The sequence below is a fragment of the Octodon degus genome, unplaced genomic scaffold (assembly GCF_000260255.1).
Source record: "Octodon degus isolate 3935 unplaced genomic scaffold, OctDeg1.0 scaffold00005, whole genome shotgun sequence".
Lineage (NCBI taxonomy): Eukaryota > Metazoa > Chordata > Mammalia > Rodentia > Octodontidae > Octodon > Octodon degus.
This window is the reverse complement of record NW_004524581.1, coordinates 18,285,166-18,299,418: the sequence shown is the minus strand read 5'-3', so window position 1 is coordinate 18,299,418 and position 14,253 is coordinate 18,285,166.

Here is a 14,253-nt window from a genome sequence, read left to right as displayed (position 1 = left end):
GGGCCTGCGCTCTCAGCCCTCCCCCTGTGGCTGCAAAGAGCCTGCAGGTTCACAGCCTCCTCTGTCTGGCAGTTCACTTCAACCAAAAACCTGTGCAGTTCTTTGGAATCTACTGACTTGACCCTATTCACTTCTGCTTACTAACAATGAGACCTTTCCTTGCTCTGATAGAATAAATCTCCTCTAATCAATAATGCTTATCTTCTAGTCAATATTTCTACCTTCTAATCAATATCACCTCCACTGATTGTCTTTTCTTCTATAAGTGCTATGGCTGTGGGTGCAGCTGGCACCCACCGTGACTTCATAAAGCACACCCGGCCAGTGCCTAGATCTTGTTCCCTAATCCTGCAGGGACGTGGAGAACAGGTATGCATGCTGACTGCACTTCATAATTTCAGCCTGCAAAGCTGGAAGAAGCATCATTAGTGGGCCTAGGTGGCACAGGCCTTCTCTTGGGTTAAGTAAGTGGCTGGAAGCTGGCGTTTGGCCATCTTTGCCCAATCCCAGTGCTTGGCTCCTTCCTCTAGAACTTTCTCTGCTGTGGTTGAATTTTAGGACCAAAGGTCACAGGTCAGGCAAAAAGCAGACACGAAGCTCAGATTTTAGGTGAGCAGTGGCTCCAAAAGTTGGTGGACTTCTGAGGCATGGTCCTAGGTACTGGCTCAGCAGCTGACCATTGCCAGGTGCTCAGCTCTCCAGGGACAGCTGGCCAGAGCTCAATGGGAGATCCAGGGACAAGGGCACAGGATTCTGTGACTCATGGGTGTGGGCCTAGCTCTAACCTCTGTGTTCTCTAGTGAGAGAGGTAGGGTGGACCACCTCCAGGAAAGGAGAGCTACTTTGAAGGGACCCCATGGGGGGACTCCAGCGGCCTGACCAGGGTCAGTGGGACCCAGGACAGGGTGCATTTAAATAAGAAAGTTTTCTACCATATTACATCTTTTTAAAAAATATATATTTAGTGCAGGGTCTCACTACACAGAGTGGACTCGTAATAATTCTCCTATTTTCCGCCTCCCAAGCGCTGGGATTACAAGCATATACCACCATGTCTAATCTCAATCACCCTCTCAGTTCTCCCCAGGGGTGGGGCTGGCATCGAATCCCCAGCCTCTGTGTCTGCCTAAACCCGTGCTTTAATCAGCTATCTGGCCAGCCCCATATTGCATCTTGACTCTGAGGTAATAAGCTTCCTGTGGTGTGCAACAGTATCAAGCCAAGATTCCACAGAAAGAATGTTTGTCCAGGATAGATGCTGGGCCCAGGAGACCGGTGAGGTTCCTTCCAGTTCTAGGGCCCTGGGGCTCAGTCCTCCTATGAAGCTGAGGCTACCTGGAGTAGCAGAGGGTTTGGAGTATGGCCTTGAACTATAAAGTCAAAATCCCTTACTGTCATATGCGAGCAGAATTCAACACAGAGCAATAGAGGCCAGCAAAGAACATTTGGTGTGGTGGTGTTGGTTTCAAAATATTCCATTTTGAGGGCTGGCCAAATAGGTGGATTAAAGCACCTGCAAGCAGCTGAAGGGCCGAGGGTTCGATCCCCAGGCATGCAGTGCCGGCCCTGCCCCCGGGGCATGCTGAGAGGGCAATTGAGACTGGGTGTGGTGGTACACACCTGTAATCCCAGCTCTTGGGAGGCTGTAAACAGAATTATGAATCTGACTGTATTGGTCAGGGTTTTACTTAAGAAGAACAGATATAAGGAATAAATATTAACACAAGATATATAATCTATAAGGAATTACAAGATCAACTTACGACAGAGGGCGTCTGCACACCCCATACTGAGGAGTTCAGTCCCAAGGTCTGAAGCTCACCGCTGTGCTCCCTGCAAGTCTCTGTTCGTCAGCTAAAGGGTCTGCGATGGAAGACTGAAGAGTCTGCGACGGACGCTGATGAGTCTGCGACGGGAGGTGAAGGATCCAAGCCGGAGGCCGAAGAGTCTGCGCTGCAAGCCAGGCGATGGAGTCCAAGCCGAACGCGAAGACTGAAGCTCCTCCGACGAAGTGGAACATCAACTACTTCAGCGCCTTTATATGGTCTCTTTGTGCTGAGTCACTCTCAGGACAGAACCAACTGTGCCCCACGGCAGGACCCCCACCAGCCGGAAGCCTGCCGGGAATCATCCGGCCAAGTTGACACAATGTATCAACCACTACACTGATCTAGTAGTGAGACCCTGAACACCCCATAGACCCTTCCCTAAAAATACAGGAATAAAAAATTCTATTTAGAAGGAACTGGCAGGAAAGGGAAGGGAACATGTGGAGCTATATGGGGGTGTAACTTTTTTAAACATCTGCATTTTGAAGTCACCATGCACACCACTGGTGCAGAGAAACCCGTGTTCCTGGATTTCTCTCTGCCCTCTCTCTGACGCTTTTGGGCAGGCTGACCTCAGCAATGCCAAGAATGTCCCTACGTGGCTTTGAGGTTTCAAAACAAAATATAATGCAATGAAACAGAAAACCCTTAGGATACAGCCTGTCTCTTGAGCAACAAAGTGTGGTTGCTCAATGTGGCTTCCCACCCAGCCTTTACCTTTGAGGGTGCTCAAGGGCGAAGGCAGAAGGGAGCAGAGAGAAAGGCAATGAGCTGGACCGGTGGGACAGGGGCAGGCTGATGAAGAGAAATCTTAGCCTGCCCTAAAGCTGAGCTCAGCAGAGCTCTGGGAAGAAGAGGAGAGCAGAAAACTTTTCCCAGTGGGTTTGGAAATGTCACATGGAATGTCTCAGCCGTGCTGTGACACAGGAAGCCAGGAACAGACTTCCTTGGGGCCCAGGAGAGCAGAGTGACCCGCAACAGAGGAAATGACAGCAGAGACTGTGTGACCGGGCGGAAGCAGACGGAGACCAGGACCTTGGTAGACGCTGGCAGCTGCCCGTGCCCCTGCCTTCTTGGCATCCTTGTACCCCAGGATCTGAGAGGCAATTTTGGAAGGAAGATGGACAGAAGGTCCTCATCCAGCTCACTGAGCTTGAAGAGGAAATCCAGCTTGGCTCTACATCCAAGAATTCACATCCACTACACGGCTAAAAGAGCTTTCACCAAGCAGGGAAAATACATATGATAGAGACATGGCTTGAGCACAAGTGGTGCACAAAATTCATTAAGCAAAATGTTAACACTGCATAGAAAACACACAGAGGGACCAAACCGGAAGTTCACCAAGTGCGAAGTAGAAGTGGCCGATAATCCTGAGAAAAGGACTCATCGAAGTCGTGGTGATGCCCAGGGGAGAACTGGGGTATCGCTCAGCACCACCACTCGGTGCCGTGAGACACTGTGTGCTTGTTTGTGGATCTTCGCCGTGGCCTGAGGTCTGTCTTTGTGAGAGAGACTGCTGCGTAGATCGTGGCCTGCAGGAAGCTACGCAGGCTGCTGCGTGCTGGAGTTGATGCCCCTGAACTAATTCCCAGCCATGGACACAAGGCACGTGATCCCTGTCATGACCACTATGGGCTACAGGGCTCCCCAAAGAGCTGTCCAAACCCAATAAGGGACTCAGGGCTGGGGAGGTGGCTCAGTGGTCATGTTCTTGCCTTACATGCCCAAGACCTTGCTTGGGTTTGGTCACCAACACCACCCAAACCCAAACAGGCTTGGGCTGTAATCTTAAGACGCAGTCCCAAATGTTAAAATCCCCAAACTCCAGAAAGATCAAACTCCAAAAACTATAGCTCTGAAATTAGAATTCTAAACACTTTTTGTTTTTTGAAACAGGGTCTTGCCCTGTAATTCAGATTGGCCTTGAACTCACTGGATAGCCCTGGCTGTCCTTGAATACGTGCCAGTCCACCTGTCTCAGCCTGCCAAGTGCTGGTGTTACAGGGGGGCAGCACCACAGCTGGCCTAAAAACTCAACAGAAACAAAAAAAATCTCAGGACACAGCCTGTGGAAATGAAGACATTCATTTACATTTTGAATGCAAATTCATTTGACGAGATGACAGAACAATTTCTAGGCCACATTATATAATAATCCAAGCAATAATGATACACATATTTCTGCAAATGTGAACACTCAAGTACAGTAACAATAGTCAAGGGATACAGCAGTTATTCCAAGAAATTGTATATATAGTTTACATGTAATATGTATACATATATGTGTAATCTGAGTCCCCAAACAAAAGCAACTATTGTGTACCACAAACATACAGTAACAAAAACAGAACACTTAAAAGAGTATACATTAAAGGAGTATACAGGGAGCCAGGGAGATGGCTCAGTGGACTAAGCATTTCCCTGGCAAGCGCAAGGGTATGAGTTCAATCCCCGGTTCCGCAATAAAATTAAAAAAAAAAAAAAAAAAGTACTAAGGTAAACTCGAAATGGATTAAAGATCTAAACATTAAAACAGAAACATTAAAATCTAGAAGAGAAAGTAGGAGGAATTCTTGAATATGTAAGGGTAGGCAAAGTGTTCATGAACAAAAATCAAATCATAAGCATAATACTTGAAAGAATTAACAACTAGGAGTATACAGTTAGGGAACAAATCATATCATAAAAAGAAATAGACCAGGAAGTGAAATGTGTCAACTCCTATCACTCCGTTTGGTGACTGCGCACACCCAGCTTGATAGCGTTTCTGCGGTTATCTGAAGTGGCTGACGGACAACTTCAGCCTCTGGATGAGATTGATCAGCAAACCTGAATGGTTCACCGCCAGATAAGCAACCGCTGAAAGACTGAGATCCCGAGGAATTTTCTGCCTCAAATGCAACACCTCCGCCTACCGAGGTAGTTTTAACAGTTTTGCAGGCTAGCACGACACCCGGCAGACGGAGTCAGCTTTGTGATTGGCGTTTAGCGCAGTGGACTTGCAGAAAGGCCTTAGGCGTTCGTAAAAGTCTTGCTGCAGTCTACGCCTCTGGTGTTGGAAGTGTCCGAAGATGAAATGCGTAACATAGTGAATTTTAAAACCTGTTGCGGACTGCTGGTGGAGTTGTAGGCCTAGAATCCCAGCGCTCGGAAGCTGAGGCAGGAGGGTTGCAGCAAGTTTGAGGCCAGCTTGGGCTACATAGTCAGCCCAGGCCAACCTAACCTACCTGTCAAGGCTTGTCTCCAAAATTAATTAATTTAAGAAACCCTAGTGCTGCCAGTTTAACATAGTAGAGAAACCTAACAGTAGAAAAACTAAAAAGAAAATAAAACATATGACAAAGCCGTATTATAGGAGGAGAACACTGCAATTGCTTGGAGCTTGTTGCTAAGCGCCAACTGACTTTCATGATCATTCCATTCTGTTCCACTCCCTTCTGTTCTGCTCCGTTCCGTTCTATTCTTTTGCACTCACTTCTGTTCTTGATAGAAGGTCTTCATTCCTGTGTATCCCAGGCTGGCCTGGAACTCTCAGAGATCCTCCTGTTTCAGCCTCCTAAATTCTGCGATTATAGGCGAGCACCACCACACCCAGCAATGATATATTTTATTTTCTGTGTTTTGTTCTTTTCCTTTTAGATCGCGGCTTTTCTCAGGGAAGTGGCTACAGCTGTTGTCTATGTGGGGCAGCCCACTTTGAACTCCTTCTGTAATACAGCTCACACGGACTGAGTGCCCAAGTCCATTTCTCTGCCTTCTGGGCCCTGCTTCTGTGCTGGTTTGGGTGTGGAAATCTGCTCCCCACCATGCAGCAACTACAAGTTTGGCAGTCTAGGCCTGGGATGGAGAAGCCACACGGTATGAGCACCTCCTTGTCCAACTGTGCCCGTAATTACTCTCCCACCGGCAGGGGACTCGGCTGGCTGTGCAGGCATCGCAGCTTTAATTCATCAGCAGCTCCCGGATGCTCTCAGCTGGGAAGCGTGCCCACGGACGGTTGGCACTTTTTAAACTCAAGTTTTCCTAGCTGCCTTATTTGGATGGGCATTTTCCCCCCAGAACTGAGCTTTCTCTACCTCTTACATAGCTTCCTCCACTTACGGGAGCTGTGGATTTTAGGATTTCAACATTTTAATTTTTTTTTTTTTGAGACAGGGTCTCATCATGTACCCCAAGGTGGCCTCGAACTCGTATTGTTCTTCCTACCTCAGTCTCCCAAGTGCTTGGATGACAGGCGTGCGCCACCAGGCCTGGATGCGGTCCCTGGCTCAGAGCGCCTGGGGGCGGGGCAGGCGCAGCATGTGGTACCAGGGATCGAACCCCAGTCCCTGCTCTTCCCTAAGCAGGCGCTTAGTCCACTGAGCTGTCTTGCCAGCCCTCTTTTGCTATCTTCTGCTACCAGGAGCTGTTGCCCTCTGTCGTGTGCCACCCTGCCTTGGAGCCAGCGGATTACAGACTGAAACCTCCACAAACTATGAGCTAAATAAACTCTTTCCGTCTCTAACTTTGGGTGTGGGGAATTTTGTCTCAGCAATGAGAAAATTAACTAAGACAATGCCTAAGCAGAGCCTTAACATGTTAGTAAAGTTTTAGTGAAATAGAGCCTTTTTACTAAGCTACATCCCCAGCCCTTTTTTGCTTTGTATTTTGAGACAACGTCTTGCCAAATCGGTATTTTCCTGGGCTGGACTACAACTTGATCCTCCTGCTTCCGCTGCAGGAAGCAGGCACTGCCACAGCCAACTGTGTCTTCCCTTTTGTGCTTGCAGCCCCCGAGCCCACGAAGGGGCTTACCCATGAGCCCAGCTGAGGCAGGACTGGGGGACCCAGACCTCTGTAGAACAGTCCTTTCCTCTGGTGACAGGCCAGTCACTGAACCAAGCTGGCCTCAGAGCCTCACCCTGGAGGCACCTCTTGGATCTCTGCAGGGACACCCGTGTTCAATCAGCTCTCCTGGTTCTTCAGAAAGCCCCACATCTGGTCACATGGCCTTGACAGTCCAGCCGGAGACCTGACCAGTAGGTCTCGATTTACACATGTGTAACATGTATATTGATGTCTGCTTTCAACTTCACGACCTTCTCCCACCACCCACCACCATTTTTTTTTTTTTTTTTTTTTTTTTTTTGTCATTCCCACTTTTATTTTATTTGGAGGCAGTGTTTTGTTGAGTGGCTAAATTGCCTGGGCTGGATTTGAATTCAAACTCCTCCTGCTTCAGCCTCTTGGAGTGCTGGGATTAGCAGTGTGCATGTGCCGCCACACTTGGCTGTAGGGACCCGTTGTTCTCTTGGTGGGATCCATTGTATCTGGGGAGAAATGTTGGCGGGAATGAGGAAAAGATGGATAAGAAGGCAAGAGCTGGGTTAGGTCGTGGCCTGTCTGTCTGGTTGGTGAGACAACCCCCACATCACAGTAGGCATTTATTTATACCTTTGCAAAGCTAGTATGTGACACAAGGCTGCCTAGTGACTAATAGCTGACAGTAACCAACCAGTCAGGATGCTTATCTCGGGACTGAGGTAGCTTGACTGCTTTAGGCACTGAGGCCTAGTCCTACTTTCACACCCTTGACCAATTTCCAGCTTGTGTGGCTCCCAATAGGTGGCTTTCAGACCTCTATGCCAAGTGCTCAGTGGCCAGTAGCCACTTCGGTCCTTCCCACTACTGCAGATGCTTGGTGACTTCCTCCGTGGTGACACAGGTCTCTACCCACTCATGCCCAGCAGTGGCAGGGCTGGGGCAGGCCTGGGACTTCTCAGGGAATCCTTGGCCCCATCAAATGCTGAGGGCTGTGGGATGGGGGCCCTAGGACCTACATGCCGTGCATGCTTCCCAACTGGAGGCTGAGGTAGCAGAGGGCGGGAGGGGGTTGCGGCGAGAGGAGCTTTATGCTAGGGGGGTGAGGAGCTATTCCTTGGGGCTCTGCTCAGCCCCGCTCAGCTCTTCTTTCTGATGGTTGTTCCATGTCCTCGGGGGCTGCTGCCACCATCCTGGAGGCTGCTGGTCTTGGCCTGGGTTTCCCGGATGCCCTGGCCTCGGCTCTCCTGCTGTTCTCTCTTTTCCTTCTTTGTCCTTCCTCTCTACCCAACCCTTCTGGGTAGCCTTCACTAGGACTTCCTCTGTTGCCCTGTCTCTCCCCCATCCATACTCTCCAGGGGCAGCACTGGCTCAGGACTCTGGGATTTTCTGGCTCAGAAAGGGTTCCCAGGAAAGGCCTTGGAATGAGGTGTTGATGGAAGTGACCCAGTGAGGCGGAGTGGGTGGAATGGGCCAGTGCTGGGGGATCCTGCAGGCAGAGGTCCCCACCTGCTGGGGGACAGTCTAGGGGAGGCTGTGACTGGGGTGGAGGAGCCTTGTTTATAGCAACCCACCCTCAAGGGACATCACTCCTGGGAGACCCGGCCCAGCCCGTTGTAAAGGGTGGAGCCCTGTGACCTAATCACCTCTCACCGTGAAAAGGTGCCCCAGCCTCCCAGTGCTGCCACCCCACGGGCCAAGCTTCCAGCTCATGGGGGTTAGGGGGACCGCCTCTCACCTCAGCCACACTATGGGAGTCAGCTGGCTGTCATCAACACCCCAAATAAATCAGTTTAGTAGGACTGGAGATATAGCTCAGCAGCATAAGCACCTGCCTGGAAAGCAAAAGTTCCTGAATTTGATCCCTGATACCACAAAAAAAAAAAAAAAGGAAAAGTCTATTTGTGATGTCAGCCAGTGCCCAACAGGCACATTCTTTTTTCTTTTCTTTTCATTTTTATGTGTTTGGTACAGGGTCTCACTATGCAGCTTGACTCATAGTGATCCTCCTGTTTTCAGCCTCCCCAGCGTTGGGATTATAGGTATGTGCCACCATGCCTGGACTAGGTGGTCACCTCATCATGCCCTGGGGGCGGGACTGGCATGGTATGTGGGACCAGGGATTGAACCCTGGTCCCTGTGCTTGCCAAAGCAAGCACTTAGCCTGCTGAGCTATCTTGCTCGCCCTTCAACTGGCCCACTCTTTTGGCCTGGGTGCCCCACATCATGCTGGGAGCTGTGGCAGAGCAAAGAGGGCCCTACACTTCAAGGACCGAGCTCCACTGCCCTACAATTTTCCACTGGGCCCAAGCTCTTCAAGATCCTACTGGGTCCACCAAGCGCCCAAGTGCTAAACACTGGGCCACTTGAGGACACATCCGACCCTGTCTGCAGCACAGCCCACAGTAGGCAGCGATCAGTGGTTGCTATGGTTTTATATCACTTGGGGTGCTTGGTTAGGCAGCTAGAGCTAACCAGAGCCCCTGTGTGGCAGAGGGTTACACATTGGGCAGGAGCTAACTGGAGCCCAGCAGGCAGCACTCCCATCTAACAAAAGCTACAGAACCTGTGGGAAGCTCTCTCCCTGTCTCCACGCACCCCTCCCTGGCCCCGGTACCCATGAATAGCACCCACCCACCTGTGCATCCATTCCAGCCCCAAGTGCATGTAGCCCTTGGTTCCTCCCTCTGCCACCCAGCCCCTCTGGTTCACAGCCCCTACACTGAGTCCACACACCTCCCTGGAGCGCCGCTTGCTAGCTCCCTGCAAGGTTCGCACGTGTGCTGGAGAAGAAGCTGGATGCAGCCCTCACCATCCAAGACCTTCCTACTGAGTTATACCTGCATAATCTTTTCTATTTTATTTTTAAATTTTGAGTTAGGGTCTTACTAAAAGGCTAAAGGGCTAAACACGCCTGCAATCCCAGCAGTGGGGAGGCTGAGACAGGAGGATCGCTAGAGTCCGAACTGTGTAGTGAGATCCTATACCAGGGCTCTATCCCCTGATCCTCCCGCCTCAGCCCCCTAGAGGGCAGGGATGGCGGGTGTTCACCTCCATAGCTGGCTGCATCCACTCTTCATAATGGCATGAAGTCAGCACCCACTTAGGCTCTTCCCATTCACCGAATCACTGAGTCCCACTGTGCTCATGGAGGGGGGCGATTATGAGCTGCGGAGAGTCAGATGAGGGAACAAAGGCCTGGAGAGGTGAGACGTGGTAAGCCTAGTGCGCAGGGCAGCTTCCTCCTCCCCCTACATCCCGCCACTGCTGGCCTCTTGGCTCCATGCCAGGGTTCTCTGAGCAGGTTGAGGCTGAGTTGGGAGTCCAGGGTGGGGTGGCTGTCCCTGGGGGCAGCAGGACCGAGGGACAACTCAGATGGACATGAGCTCACTCCACCAGGGCCCCCCAGGCTTCCAGCCACAGGATGTTTTAGGGGGGACCACTAGGCCTATGTGGCAGCCCCTGGCTCTGTTGTTTTGCAGCCCTGAACAGAGCGGCCTTCCAGCTGAGGAGGCCCTGCAGATACTGCAGCTCTCTGTATTCCTTGCAGCCAGGCACTGAATGCTTTTTAGAAGGGAGAGTCACGGGTGGCTGCCACAAGCCAGAGAGGCCTCTCTCTGGTCCCTCTGCCCCCAGCCCAGCTCCCTAACTGCAGCAGTAGCTCAGCAAGGGGCGGGCAAAGTATACAGTGTGTGTTCAAATAGAAAGAATTCTTCACAGGGCTGGGGAGATAGCTCGGCAGTCTAAGTGCCTGCCTGGCAAGTGCAAGGACCCGAGTTTGATCCCCGGTATCGCATGCCATGCCGGCCCTGAAACCCTGGGTGCGCTGTACTGGCCCTAAAACACGCCTGCAATCCCAGCAGTGGGGAGGCTGAGACAGGAGGATCGCTAGAGTCCGAACTGTGTAGTGAGATCCTATACCAAATAAATAAATAAATAAATAAATAAATGATTAAAAAGAAGCCGCACAGTTGACTCTTGGAGCAGGCTATATGTCATCAACAGAGGAGTGGAAAAAAACATGTGCTGATACACCACAGTGTGCTGCCCTGCCATAAAGTAGGATCAACTTAAGTCCTTTGTAGAAAAATGGACACAGCTCTGAGCCCATAATTTGGAGTGAAATAAATCAGACATGCAAGCTAAAATGTCACATGGTCTCTCTTGCAAGATGAACCAAGCTCAAAATATAGACAAAGAGCAAAATAAGAGATAGATAATGGGAGTTGGGAGGCAGGTCTTTTTCAAAGGGTGAGGGAATCAAGAGATGAAAGAAGGGGGAGGGGATGAGAAAAGAAATTGAGACATATTTTGGATATGCACCAAGTCCACATGTGGAATGTAAGTGTCACGTATGCAACACATGTGCAAATCCAAAAAGGGGGGAGGCAGGAGGGTTGCCATGAGTTCAAGGCCAGCCTGGGCTCTGAAGTGAGTTCAAGGCCAATTCAGAATGTATGACAAGATCCTGTCCTAAAATACCAAAATGCAAAAAAGAAAAAAGAAAAAGGGAAGGGCATCAGAGGATGGGGTGGAAGAGAAAAAAGAGGGAAGGGAGAAGGGGTGAAAACAGGAATGAAGATATAGTACGCATGTGTACCAATTCCTCCCAAGAAATGTAAGATTATGTATTACAAACTCGTACAAAGAAAAAATGGAAAAAAATGAGAAGAATTTTTAAGAGAAATACAATTGGTATTATATGCTCAAAATGTGTTACAGTGTTTGTCATCGCCATTCATTCTCCCTGAAAATACTCCCCCTAGCCTCCCCCACGATCCTCCCGTCCTCCTTGCCCCTCTCTGAAGCGCTGCTGAAAGTCGTCCTTTATGAGTGTCTTTATGAGGCGGGACCAACGCTACAGTGCAGGCTCTGCCGAGTGCCACCGCACGGAAAGACCAGCTCAGGAAAGAGTTCCGCTGTGTCCTCACCTGCTTTATTCACCTGATCTGGCTCTCGTGACTTCGGGCTCTTCCCCAAGGTCAAAATCACCAAGAAGCATACATATCTTGAATCCACTCTGGACACTGAGACAGCCACACGGTATAACTAAAGACAGAAAACAGGACTCCCAGAACTGCTCAGGCAAGTGTCAGGAAGGCTAGGACATGCGTGTCTAAAGTGGGGGCTGTAGAATACTGAGGATTCCTGACAATGGGTCTTTCACTGTAAGATGTTTTTAAAAAATTTGAACAAACACTGTATTTTTCAGTCATACCTTGCTCAATATACACTTTTCCCTGTGAAACCTGAGATGGCGCTACACCACCTAGAGGTGGGGCAGGTGCTGCTCCCCCATGGCCCTCCCCTCCCTACCACAGCACAGATTTCCCCGAGTGTCCCCTGGATCTCTGGGTGACCTTGGGGAAACCACTTGACCTTGCTTTATTGGAACATCTTCTGAAGGCAGCTGTGGGGTCCAAAGAGGGGGCAAGGGAAAGCTCAACGTGGGGCGGCACAGATGAAGGGCAGGAGGGACAGTGCTTTGGCCTGGAACTGCTCACCTGCTGGGGCAGTGTGGACCTCCTTCCAACCCTAAAGCTGGAAGAGTGAGTGGAGGGGCTCTTCGAAGACTCTCTGGCTGCTGGCTCAGAGCAGCAGGGCTGTTGTGAGAAAGGCTAGGCCCAGGGCAGGAAGGTGGGAAGGGCGGAGCATCTTTTAGCATCTGGCTCACCCACCCAGCCCAGGCTCTGGTCCTGACCCCAGCTCCAGCCCTGTCCGGCACGGCTGGACTGTTGCTCGGAGCCCCAGCTGACCTGCCCGCTAGTTGTTCTGAGGGAGCCTTGTTTGCTGAGGTTCTAGGCCTGCCTGGCGCCAGCCAGGCCTAATCTGTCAGCCCCTCCTCAGGGCTGTCCCCATGAGCCATTGCTCCAACAAAGGGCCAGTGTCCCTGCAAGGGCTGGTGCTGCCCAGCAGGACAGCAGCCAGGCCTGCCAGGGGGTTCTGAGACCTCAGCACAGCGGCTGGGCCCTGGCCAGGCCAAGGACACCGCTGGCCACTCTCTGTCAGGTTGGAGCCACTGTCCCTAGAAAGGGGTCAGAGTGAGCGGTGAGGGCCCAGGGCACATTTGCCAAGATGTTGGCTGGCAGGGCCAGCCAAATAGCTCAGCGGATTAAAGTGCCTTCAAGCAGGTGCAGGGGCCCGGTGTTCGATCCCCAGGCCTGCCATGCTGGCCCTGCCCCTGGGGCGCACTGAGATGGCAATTGAGAATGGGCGTGGTGGCGCACGCCTGTAATCCCAGCACTTGGGAGGCTGTAAACAGGCGGATCACTATGAGTCTGATCTACTAGTGAGACCCTGATCACTCTGTAGACCCTTCCCTAAAATACAAAAAAGAAAAAAAAAAAAAAGATGCTGGCTGGTGGCCAGATGGGGACTGCCCAGGAGGGATGAAGGGTCTCTGCTCTCCCCGCTCCTGGCTGAGCCCTGCTGAAAGATCCAACATGACCTGAGATGCAGCAGTGAGGAGCCGGGTCCACTTCATTTTCAAGGCAGGAAGGAGCACTGCTGAGCACTTCAGGACAGTCATAAAGCACGGGTATCTAAAAGCAGGGAGATGAGAGTTGTCCTTTCTACTTGCTGCTCAGATCTATGAGGATGAGATTCTCTACAGATAAAGGAAAGAATGTCATGGAACAGAGACAAATAAACAAGTTTCTGAGAGTAACAAGAGCTGTAGACTTCTGCACAACATGGTGATGGAGATTTGTGGAGGATTTTGTGCACATTGCATTTTCATTTTCGTATCATAATCTCTATGAGGGTCTAACTCCTTTATATGAGACTGAGTTCCTGTTGTCACTCAGCAGTGGTGGTGGTGGCCATGAGAAGCAGGTAGAAGGATGGATGGATGGATGGATGGGTGGATGGGTGGATGGATGGATGGATGGATGGATGGATGGATGGATGGATGGGTGGATGGATGGGTGGGTGGGTGGATGGATGGATGGATGGAAGGATGGATGGATGGATGGTAGAAGGATGGATGGGTGATGTAAAGATGGTGGGAGAGGATACAGGGGTGAGTGTTTGACTGGCTGGTTAAATAGAGATATTGATGTTGCCTGGATCAGGCTAGGTGAATAAACAACTCCAACACCAGACAGAGAAAACTGAACCTGGAATGACCCTGACCAACACAGAACCTTGGTTTCTCAAAGATTCCTTACTGAGGAGGCACAAAACATTAAAGTTAAAGGAATAATGGGGTAACTTCCACTAATAACACTAGTAACTTCTGTTTGTCTAAAGACATCATTTGCCCCAGGCACAGTGGCACGCTCTTCTAATACTATAACTAGAGGCTGAAGCAGGAAAACCACCTTGAGTTTGATGTCAGCCTGAGCTGACGACATAGTGAGTTCAAGGCCAGCCTAACCACATTGTGAGATGGTATCTCAAACAAACAAACAAACAAACAAACATCATTTAAAAATGGAATTGGCAAGTAAAGTCATGGAATGGGAGAAAATATTTTCATCGCATACAACTAACCAAAGCTCATTATCTAGGGCACTTAAAAGAACTCCCAGGGGCTGGTGAGATGGCTCAGTGGTCTAAAGCACCTACTTAGAACAAGCTTAGCAAAGCACAGGGACCGCGGTTCAATCCCCCAGCACCA